A 12,080-nucleotide genomic window follows, 5' to 3' on the forward strand; every position below is an offset into this window, starting at 1 on the left:
TTTTTTTTTTCTTACAGACCATGTTTTCATACCTTCATTAAGGTATATTTCTGTCTAAGTCCATTTGTGCTACTCTAACAAAATACCACAGACTGGGTAACTTATAAAAAAACAGAAAACGATTTCTCACAATTCTCAAGGATGAGAAGTCCAAGATCAAGGTGCTGACAGGTTCAATCATCTGGTGAGGATTCTATTTCTGCTCTCAACATGGCACCATGAACTCTGAATTCTCCTCAGGGGATAAAAACACTGTGTCCTCAAATGGCGAAAGGCAGAAGGCAAGCTGGCAAATTCGTGTGAAGCCCCTTTTATGAAAGCCCTAATCCTACTCACAAAAGGAGGAGTCCTCATGATCTAATCACCTCCTAAATGTGCCATCTCTTGGTACCATCACATTGGCATTAAGTTTCAGTGCCTGAGTTTTGGAGGAAAAATATTACTATAAAACTTATAGCAACTGATATAAAAATTCACATACAGTATTTTAGGAATACATCTTGAGTTGGGACATATGCATGCATCCATAAAACCATCACTACAATCAAGCTAATAAACATTTAAAAACCTCAAAGTTGTGTCCCTTCTATATTTCTTTCCCCCATTCCTTGCCCTCCTATTCCAGGCAATTACTGTTCTGATTTCCATGACTACAGATTAATTTATATTTTCCAGAGTTTTACAGAAATTTAATAATGCAGTATGGACTATTTTATTTAATGTTTTTACCGCACTTATTTTGTGATATAGCCACATGGATACTTTTATCATGAGTTTACACCTTTTTATTGTAGAATGGTTTTCCATTTTATGAATATAACATTATTTATCTATTCATTTACCTGTTGATTGGCATTTAATTTATTTCAATTTTGGGGTTACTATGAACAAATTATATGCAAATTTTCTTTAATGACATAGACTTTCATTTATCTTAGGTAAATATCTAAGTGCAGAATGGCTGAGTCATATGGTTTTGTGTATGTTTAATATTTTAAGAATCTCCATATTGTTTTTGAAAGTAATTGTTTTAAATTCCAAGCTTTAGTGCATAAGTGTTCCAGTTGCTTTACATCTTTGCCAATACTCCTTTAAATTATCTTGATTAATTGGTGGTAATGGTATCACAGGAGTATCTATATATCAAATTTTATCAAAATGCACACTTTAAATGTAATTTATATACTATAACAATCATTAAAAATGTGAAGACTACTTATTTCTATGAATTATAAAACCATTTTTTCTGTGAACTACATCTTTAAGTTTTTAAATAGAAGTATGCATTTATTTAATTTCTGCAATGTGTATGTGCTTTTCCCCCACACAGTAATTCACTGTTCGTTATAGGCTATACCAGATGAAAGAAAAATGTTTTCCTTACGTGGCATGCTCTGCATTTGCTTTTTTGTTTGTGTGTTTGTTTTGGACTACAATAAAATTGTGTATGTAATGAGAATAAGAGTCAGAAAATAATTTCTGAACTTCGCAAGCCTCTGATCCCTAACTCAGATCTCCTGCTGGGTTATGCCACGTTGTTGATCAACAAATCTTTTACAGGTTTGGTGTTAGATTTTGATACATGGAGAGGGTGAGGAGCATCTAAATACAATCTGCTGCCCCTGGATAGTTTACCTCGAGCCTTAGGCAGCATTTTACAGCTACTCAGTGAGTTACAAACAGCAAAGTTTAAGGGCACATTTTGCTATCCCCATAGGCAGCCAGAGAGCAAGAAAGATGAGCAACATCTGATGCTCACTACTTGGTTTTTCAATGCAAAATGTACTTGAATATCTCTATTGTAACAACCAGGAGGAGGGTGTGTTCCTGTCGATAGTTGACAAGGAATCTGTTGCACTGCTGGAGGCATTCTTATTCTAAGTGTCCAAGAAACAGTACACTGCCGAAGATGTTGGATTTGAAAGTAGGGAGCTTATGCTAGACATCTGGTAGGTGAATCTACAAGCAACAGTTTAGAAACTCTGCCATCAATAACACAGGCTATTTCATTCCATTTGGAACTCTTGTACTTTTAGAGTCATTCAAGCTGCAACATGATACCCTATTCAATGCATATGTACTCTGCAAATTAGAGCTTCACCATTATTTTCAAATATTTTATGTGATAGCTCTTAGAATTATTAGAAAAAATAACAGTATCACAATTGCAGTGAAAGAAAAAAATAAATTTGGGGATTCTTTAAATGTAAATTGTGTGACACACAGAATGGCTGTAAAAACGGCTTTAAACCTGTTATCATCTATTATGAAAAAATATGTTTTCTCAGTGGTAATTCTCAAAATGTTTGCAAGACTATTAACAAAAAGTTTATAAAAACAATTGTGTAAACCCACTTCAAGTAAAATAACATATAAAATTGTGTTAATGGCAGCAAATGTGTTTAATGTAATTTTGAAAAATCTTTATCTGGATATTTCAAACAACTTTTATTTTGATAGCTATCTTAACACTTTACATTGATCACAGTAGTATAGAATCAGGAAAATTAATTGATTTAATCACATTTATTTGTCCCACATAGACATGCTCCATATAGATAATCACACATTCTCTATAATTTGTTACAGTTTGCCATCCATTTTCTATGGATGTAATGTGAAATTTGAGAAATACTATCCAAGCAAATGTAATACCAAATAATATCTCTTGAGATTATTTTTGTTACTTCCAGTCACCTGTGTGAAGATGATAATCTTCTGAATGTTCTCTTTAGCTGACATTGCTCATCTTAAAAATGCAGGACCTCTTTGACAGAAAGGTTGTATCCATTTCTCATTTAGAAATTACAAGATGACCCATCTAGAAAAGTAAGGAGGTGATCTGAAATATTGAGTTACTTTCCTCAAGTTTGAAATTGTTGGACATTCAATTAAATCATGTTTTTTTCCTAAATAATGTAATATAGTTTGAATGTTTGTCACCTCCGAATCTCATGTTGAGATGTGATTCGTAATCTCGGATGTGGGGCCTGGTGAGAGATGATTGGATAATGGGGCAGATTCCTAATGAATGGCTTAGCACCAACCTCTTGGTGATAAGTGAGTTCTTGGCCAGTCAGTTTACATGAGATCTGGTTGTCTAAAAGAGTCTGGGACTGCCCCCTTCTCTCTCTTGCTCCTGTTTTAGCCATATAATGCACTGGCAGCTCCTTCACCTTCACCGTGATTGCAAGCTTCCCGAGGTACACGCAAGAAGCAGATGTCCCCACCGTGCTTCCTGTACAGCTTTCAGAGCCATGAGTAAAAACAAAACCCCCTTTCTTTAGAAATTACTCAGCCCCAGATATTTGTTTGTAGCAATACAAGAACAGACTAGCACACAATGGAAACATAGAGCCAAATATTAAAATGGATTTCTGAAATAGTAATAAGGAATAATTTTTTCGATATTAATATTTTCCTCCCTAAAAGTGTGTGCAGCTTGCTTCTTAAAAAAAAAAAAGAGCACAGTTACACATATCTTGGTAAACTTCTCAGTTCCTTATCTTTGGTTCCATCTTCCTTCCCTATTTCTGTAAGGGTAATTCCATTCCTCCAGTTACTTAACTCAAGGTACTTAGTATCATATTGACTCGTCTATTTCCCTTATATTTATCAGAAAATACGACTGATCAGAAAATACCAATAGCTCTACATTTGGAGCTATCTTGCCTGCTGCATTGCTAATATTCAGCACTCAGGTGTGATTATTTAGCTCTTGAATTACTGCAATAATCTTCCAACAGATTATCCTATGTCTTTTCTTATTCCTTACAGTCTATTCTCAACAACAACTAAAAAGCTAAGATCATAATGTGTAAATTTGTCATATCATTTTATTCTTTGTTCAAAATCCCACACAGTCTTCCATGTTACTAAGAGTAAAAACAAATTCCAAACTCCTAATAATGATTTCTTTTAGGCCAATGAATGATATATCTTTTTCTTTTAACCTTAGGACGTCTTTACTAATACACAAATTAGGTCACAATATTTCAACTATTTGGAACTGTTAAAATTTCCAGCAAATACAAATAATACCCACATTAGGGGATTTGATTTATTATTCTCTTTGCCTAGAATATTCTATTCCCAGATATCCACTTACATTAGAACCTCTCCTCTTATAAATCTTGGTTCAGATGTCACCTTTTCACTGATTCTTATCAAGTTCTCAGCATTTCTGTTACTTTTGTGGCTATTAATATTTGTATAATAGAAACATAATTTATAAAAATATGATTTACTTTTATATGTATTTACTGTTTAACGTCTGTTACATTAAGAGGGAGACACTATGAAGAAAAATAGATTATTTGATTATTTTACTCATTGGTGGATTCCCTGCACATAGAAACATCTCTTACCTAGACAACCTACTGCATACGTTTCTTCTAAATAGATGAATAAATGCAGAGATGAATGATGCATTTTAGAAGGAAATGGGTCTTTCTAGCTCATTTAGTGATTTAACCAATGATCTGCTCAATTAGATTTCATTTAAGAGTCAGAAGAGGAATATGGAGGTAGCATTTCTTAAGTATATCTCTGGAATAGTCAAGTGAATTTTTCTTGTAATAATTAACTTTTCTCTGAAGACTCTCTGAAGAAAAATCACTAGAAATAGAAATTTATACATATTTGGTCTTGTACGCAAAACTTAAACATGAAACGAGTAGAGTTTAGAGGAAAATGGATAATACAGAGTTCTGACTTAGCACACGATTTGACTAAACCCAATGGCATCGATCACAAGGATGTGGAACTATGAGAAAAAAAAAAAAAAAAAAAAAAAAAAACCTTAAATGACAATTTAATTTAATTTCTCTCCACTCAATGAAAGATAAGAAGGACTTTGCTAGAATAAGTAATTTATACTTCAAAAATATTTATTTTCTATAAGGCAATAATTGTTAGGCAGAGGTAGATTTTTAAAGTTCTAAATCTTATTTTACAAGAAGAAAATGTAATCAGGTGAGTTATTAGGATAAGCATTTACATTCAAGGAGACTACTCAATAACTGCTTTTATTCCACATGTTGCCATGATACTATTACTACTTCTCTAAGAATGCTAGTTCCCTCGGAAATTGATGCCCTCACAATGGGCTTTTCAGAGAAATTTCTTTCAGCTGCTGTTTCTAGAAACAATTTTAGTCACTTCCTTCCTATAATTCTTTAGTCACAAATAGTTGAAGATTCTTAGAAACTTGATGTCTTTGCATTCATAGGAGGCAAAAAATAGCAACCTCTCAGTTCCTTTCTCCCCTCCAAACTGTGATGTAGTCACATCTAATTTGACCACTAGGGAAGTGACAACCTGAACAAACAGGTCACAGAGAATTGAGACTTTTTCTCTAATGGTACTAAGTGAGAATTGATGAAAGTCTTCTACATTTAATTGTTTAAAACTTATGCCTACCTAGAGGCACATACTATTATTCATTATTCAGTGATAAGGATATCTAGAGAGATTCTATAAATTAATGAAGTTTATATAATTAGAAGATTGGACAGTCAATATTCAGGCCCACGTTTCCCTGAGCCAGACAAAATGACTCTTCCCCTCCTGACTGCATTATCTGCAATACTTGGATATAAAGGAATATGTGGTCCTACCAGGCTATCATGTCTACCTTGTTTTTCCACATGAAGCTTATGCTATCAGTGTGCCCAATCACAAGTCAGGTTCATAGAAAAAAATTAAAACTTCATCTTTAATAGCTGTATAACTGAAAGACCATTCATTAGCTCTAGGAATTTTAATAAATTTGAGAGAGATTTTTCTTGAGAGCAGGTTAAATATTTTAAATTGTAGGCAAAGTAACTTATGTAGCAGTGTCAAAACTTCTGAATTAAAGACCCAATTAAAAATCTAGACAAAATAAAACGTTCCCATAGATAATCGCTAATTAGTATGTCATGAAAATTGTTACTTTATATGATTAACTGAAATACTAGGCAATTAAATAAAATTTTGAAATCGATAGACTCCAGGTAGTAGTGGTGAGGGGGGCTGCCGCAAAAAGTACCCATCTCAGCAAGCAGTCTCTGTCCAACACAGCCACAGCAGATACAGCCAGCACATGTTCAGCCTTGGAAGCCTCTTCATCCTTATAGCTCTGAGATTCCCTTGCCCACTGAGAGATACCCTGTGGGATATAACCCACTCTGACCCCTAAGGCAGGACAAATAAGACCAATTGGGACTGACTAGTGAGAGCCACAGTCAGAGCCACTTAAACCAAGCAGACAAAAATAGCACTGTAAATGTTTGGAACTTAAATTGTCATTGAAAACAGTTCAAATAAGCAGGATAAACATGCATGCTAACCTAAATAGGATACCTGTCCAATATAATAAAAGATTTATATAGTGCCAAACGTTTCCTAATATAATAGGTAAGTGCCCAGGATATACTTGAAAATTCTTCATCATACCAAGAACCAGGAAAATCTCAACTGAATTAAGACAGGACAGTTAACTGACATGAACACAGAAATTAAACAGTTGTTGAAATTTTCTGACAAGGATTTTTAAGAAGTTATTATAAAAATGCTTCAACAATCGATTTTTGTAATTGATTTTCTTGAAACAAAAAAATCAGAAATTCAGAAATTCTGAGTAAATATTTTGAAGTTATAAAAAGAGCTAAATAAAAATTATAAAACTAAAAAGTAAATACCAGATGAAACAATTTTCTAGATGAACTCAAGAGGAGAGTAGAGTTGACAGAGAATAGAATCAGGGAACTTGAGGACAGATCAACAGCATCCATCCATCTGTCCAACCAAAAAACAGACATAAAAAAAAAAGACAGAAACATGTGAAAAACAACAACCAAGATTCAACATTTATATTATTTAACTTTCAGAAGAGAGAAATACTGTAATGGTTAAATATTTTCTTTTCTTTTTTTTCTTTTTTTATTTTTTTAGACAGAGTCTCACTCTGTTGCCCAGGTTGGAGTGCAGTGGCGGGATCTCGGCTCACTGTAACCTTTGCCACCAGGTTGCAAGCTATTCTCCTGCCTTGGCCTCTCGAGTAATTGGGCCTACAGGTGCACGCCACCATTCCCAGCTAAGTTTTTGTATTTTTTTTTTTTTTTTTTGTAAAAACGGGGTTTTGCCATGTTGGCCAGGCTGGTCTTGAACTCTTGAGCTCAAGGGATTCACCTGCCTCAGCCTCCCAAATGCTGGGATTACAGGTGTGAGCCATTGCGCCTGGTCTGGTTAAGCATTTTCTAATTTGATGAAAAACACAAACCTACAGAGTTAAAAATCTGACCGTACCCCACACAGCTAATCCCCAAATAATGCCAAGAGATATTTAATTGTATTTTTAACACAATTTTTAAGACAAAAAAGAAAGAAAAAATCTGAATTCAGTGAGAGATAAATGATGTGTTACCTGTAAGACAGTACCAATTCTAGTAAGAGTAGTTTCTTCATCTGACACCGTAGAGGCCAGAAGAAAGCAGTACAACATTTTTCAAGTGTTAAAATAACTTTTCAACTGTGAATTCTATAACCATCAAAACTATCTTTCAGAAATAAAAAGTAAATAAAAACATTCTCAGACAAAGGAAAATTAGATTGCTTTGTCAGTAGCATATACCTAAAAGAAAGTTTTCAAAACAGAAATGTAATAATAATAGAAATAATTTTGAAGCATCTGGAAGAAAAAAAGAGCAACAGAGCAGAAATATGTCTGCATAAAAGTAGTAACCTCTTCTCAGGAGTTCTATAAATTGATAATAATAATTAGATTATAACACTAGATGATACCCATCACAATAATACTTAAAAGTGGGGTCAGTAATTGAACTTAAATGGAAGTGACACTTTATTGAAAGTGGCAAAACGTCAAAACCATCAAACTGTAATTAATCATATATGTAAATCATACCCAGGGCGACCAGTAAAAAGAAAATATACAAAAAAATATAATGAGAAACACAAAAAAACCTGTTAAGTAACTCACAGGAAGGCAAGAAAGAAGAAACAGTGGAAAAAGAATCAGAAGCAGCGAAAAACAAATAATGAGAGACAAACTTGAGAAAAAAAAAAATTCTGGTACAAAACTTGAAATCTAAAACTGAAATATTAGATAATAAAACAATCTTTAGCCAAAACAATCTAAGAAAGAAAAATTCAGAGTTTTTAAAGGGTAAACAAAATAGAAGAAGGAAGTATGCTACATTATTAAGGAAATACATTTTAATTGAAGACTTTTAAAAGTAAATCCAGGTAATGTATTTTGTATGTGGCTATAAATATTTGAATGAATACTGTATTTTCCCATTAGGAACTTTTTAAGCCTATTTAGAGTTGTAATATCATCCCTATATTCTAATTCTAGAACATTTTCAACACTCCAAAAAAAAAAAAAAAAAAAAAAACCAAAAATCTACATACTCATTAGCAGTAACTCCTTATCATTGCCCTTTCCTCTCCACATACAACTACTTGTATGGTCATAGACAACCATTGCCTATAATAATCAATTGACTAATCAATTGCCTGGCATCATAGTCAATCATTAATCTACTTTCTCTATACATATATAGATTTCCTTATTCTGGAGATTTTATATAAATCAAATCATACATTATACAATCTTTTATGACTGGCTTATTTTATTTAGAATAATGTTTTCAGGGTTCATCCATGATGCACCTTGTATTATTACTCTATTCTTCTTCTTTTGGAATAATATTCCATTTATGAATATATGACATTTGGCAAATCCATTTATCAGTTGATGGATATTCGGGTGGCTTCTATTTTTGGCTACTATGAATAATATATGAACATCCATGTAAAAGTGTGTGTGTTTGTTTTCAGTGCATATATGCTTTTCGGTCTCTTGAATATACACCTAGGAAGAGATTCTGTGTTTAACATGTTGGTAACTGGCAAATTCTTTTCCCAAATGGCTGGAACATTTTATAATCCTACCATCAGCGCATGAGGGTTGCAATTACTCCACATTGTCTCCACAGCTTGTCTCCTTTTTAAATTATACACATCCATGTAGAGTCCAGCCCTACTGGTTCCATGGGTTTTTTCTCATCATGTACAGAGACGAAAGATCGTAGAAATAAACATACAAGACAAAGAGATAAAAGAAAAGACAGCTGGACCCGGGGGACCACTACCACCAAGAGGCGGAGATCGGTAGTGGCCCCGAATGCCTGACCGCGCTGCTATTTATTGTATACAAGGCAAAAGGGGAAGAGTAATGGTTATACAAGGCAAAAGGGGAAGAGTAATGAGTGTGAGTCATCTCCAATGATTGATAAGGTCACGTGAGTCATATGTCCACCGGACAGGGGGTCTTTCCCTTTTGGGTAGTCGAGGCGGAGAGAGAGAGGACAGCTTACATCATTATTTCTCCTATGCTCTTGTCAGAAAGATCAAAGACTTTAATACTTTTACTAATTCTGCCACTGCTATCTAGAAGGCGGAGCCAGGTGTACAGAACGGAACGTGAAAGTGGACCAGGAACGTGACCACCAAAGCGCAGCCTCACAGGGAGACCGTTTAGACCTCTGGATGGTGGGGGTGGGCTTCACTGACGTCAGGCCTTCCACAAGAGGTGGTGGAGCACAGTCTTCTCTAACTCCCAGGGGGAAAGGGAGACTCCCTTTCCCAGTCTGCTAAGTAAGCGGTACCTTCCCAGGCACTGGCGCTGCCGCTAGAACAAGGAGCTCTCTCGTGGCCCTGTCCGGGCGTGACAGAGGGCTCACACTTGCCTTCTGGTCACTTCTCACCATGTCCCTTCAGCTCCTATCTCTGTATGGCTTGGTTTTTCCTAGGTTATAATTGTACAACAGAGATTATTATAATATTGAAATAAAGAGTAATGCTACAAACTGATAAATAGTATTCGTATATAATCATATCTATATTCTATTTCTAGTATAACTATTCTTATTCTATGAATTTTCTTTATTATACTGGAACAGCTTGTGCCCTGGGTCTCTTGCCTTGGCACGTGGGTGGCTTGTCGCCCACACATCCTAGTGATTATGATGTACTACTGTCATTTTCATTTTCATATTGACTATTTTTGTATTGCTTAAATGTACTTGACATAGGAGTGACATTCTGAAATAGAAGACTTTTTAAAACATGTTTATTAAAACAAGAAAGAAGGACTAGAAAGAATGATGCCAAAGGGAGAGAGCTGTATGGTTAATACTAAATTAGTACTCTTTTCAGGCTTAGGAAAATCCAATTACCCATCTTACTAAAGATACCATTTGCTTTCTTTTAGCCCATTCAGACATGTCAAGGGAATAAAACATTATTTTCATATATTTTCTCATAAAATGAACTCAAGTATATTAAATTATGAGATACATTATTTACACATAATAAACTAAAAGTCTAAAATAATATTACTGTATTTATTTTACAATTTTAGATTTCACTGGAAAACTTCATCCGAAGCAGATTTTCTCTATATTGTAATATATTTCCAGAAGAGCTGAACACATATCCATCTCTATTAAATATAACTATTTAAAATTTTTTTCTGAACCCCCTAAAAAACACTTAAGAAAGATGTTCTGCAAAAATCATCTGCAAAGTTCTCCAATTGAGGCGGCAATGGGGTCCACTCCTTCCAGGCCTTTGGTCCTAGACCATGTATTGTATTCCTTCGGTTTTCAATTATCATCTATTTCTTGAGGTCGTTTTATGATACCCTATGTGCCATTTAAAATACTCAATTAATCTTTCGTAAGCCTTCTAGATGTCATACGGTATTGTAATATTTCTGGATACAGCTAACTCTTCAATACTCATTTGCATGACTAAGATAACCAAGCAAGCTTGTAGCCTGCTGAGGCCTTTAAGGAAGTGTAGAGTTTTGGGAGATATATTGCATACTCAGAGCATGTGAATGCAGCACAGACACAGAAGGAACCTGAGCTTTAGTAAATTAGAGAAGAAAGATAAAAACTGGAAAATGCTGTTGAAAATTGCTAAATGATGTAAAGTAAGACCATAAAAATAGATATGAATTGCATCAGTGAAATTCCTATCTACATTTCTAACTGGACATTTATCAGGACTGATTTAAATTAGAATAATCTCTTCTCAAACTAAATATTGAATAGTCTTGTCTTGTTCATTTTCCAAAGTTAGCATTTTACTTGGCAAACATGATTATGTTACTCCACTGCTAAAACCATCAATTAGCTTCTACTTCCTCTAATCTACCTATCAAGCATATATATTTGTTATGCCAGGCATTCATTTTGTGAATTGTGAAAAATGCAGTGTTTCAAAATGTGTGTACATCAAAGATCCTGCATGACCTTGCCAGTGTTTACTTCTCCATTTTAAGACTCTTTTTCTTTCAAACATTCCAAACTTTAGACCTTACATCGCAACTCTATCAAGAAATTGCATGGGGACTGGAGTCAAAGGGCCAGTTCTCCTCCTTCCATCCTTAATGCACAAGTAGTTTTTCTTGATCTTCACGTTACTCATTTCAATAAGAAAATTTTACTAGTCTTGTAGGCAATGACCTGTACCAACATAATTATTTAAAGTAATTTGTAGCATATGTCCAAGCAAAGAGCTGCAATTTAAATAAGGCTATTTTCAAGGGGGAGTTTGCTTCTCCTTTCCCTACATTTCAGGTATTAGTAAATCTTTTATTTTTCATATACTGATATAATATGCTTCATGTGCGCCTATATATTTGCATGTATACTGATAATCTATTAATCGCTGCACATTTTATATAGCTAAATATTTTTATTTTCAAAATTCTTTTGAAGCATTCCAGAAAATTGTGGAGCTCTATGAAGAAGATCAAGTATTTTCTTATTTTTGAAGACACTGCAGAAATAAATGAAACAGCATCTAGATAAGTGCAAAAGGATGATTACTATTAATATAAAAGCACAGCTTTCTGAATGATTTCCTGTTATGAGAAAAGAACACTTAGGAAAGTAATTGACAATTACTTATATGTTCATTTATTTAAAATATGTTTGAAGACGTAGTAAACTATTAACATATTAATATACTCTATTTCACTAATTAATACTCTTAGATATATA

The 12,080-nt window shown here is 34.0% G+C and overlaps 1 long non-coding RNA gene across 1 annotated transcript in view; it reads left to right on the forward strand.

The window, feature by feature from the left end:
* Nucleotides 1–11,435, forward strand: part of LOC105555231 — a 121,266-nt gene extending 109,831 nt beyond the window's left edge. Inside the window, exon 4 of the long non-coding RNA XR_001008439.1 lies at nucleotides 11,259–11,435. This is a non-coding gene — a long non-coding RNA (uncharacterized LOC105555231). The remainder of the gene's footprint in view (nucleotides 1–11,258) is intronic.
* The last annotated feature ends 645 nt before the right edge of the window (nucleotides 11,436–12,080 follow it).

The sequence above is a fragment of the Mandrillus leucophaeus genome, unplaced genomic scaffold (assembly GCF_000951045.1).
Source record: "Mandrillus leucophaeus isolate KB7577 unplaced genomic scaffold, Mleu.le_1.0 Scaffold675, whole genome shotgun sequence".
Taxonomy (NCBI): Eukaryota; Metazoa; Chordata; class Mammalia; order Primates; family Cercopithecidae; genus Mandrillus; species Mandrillus leucophaeus.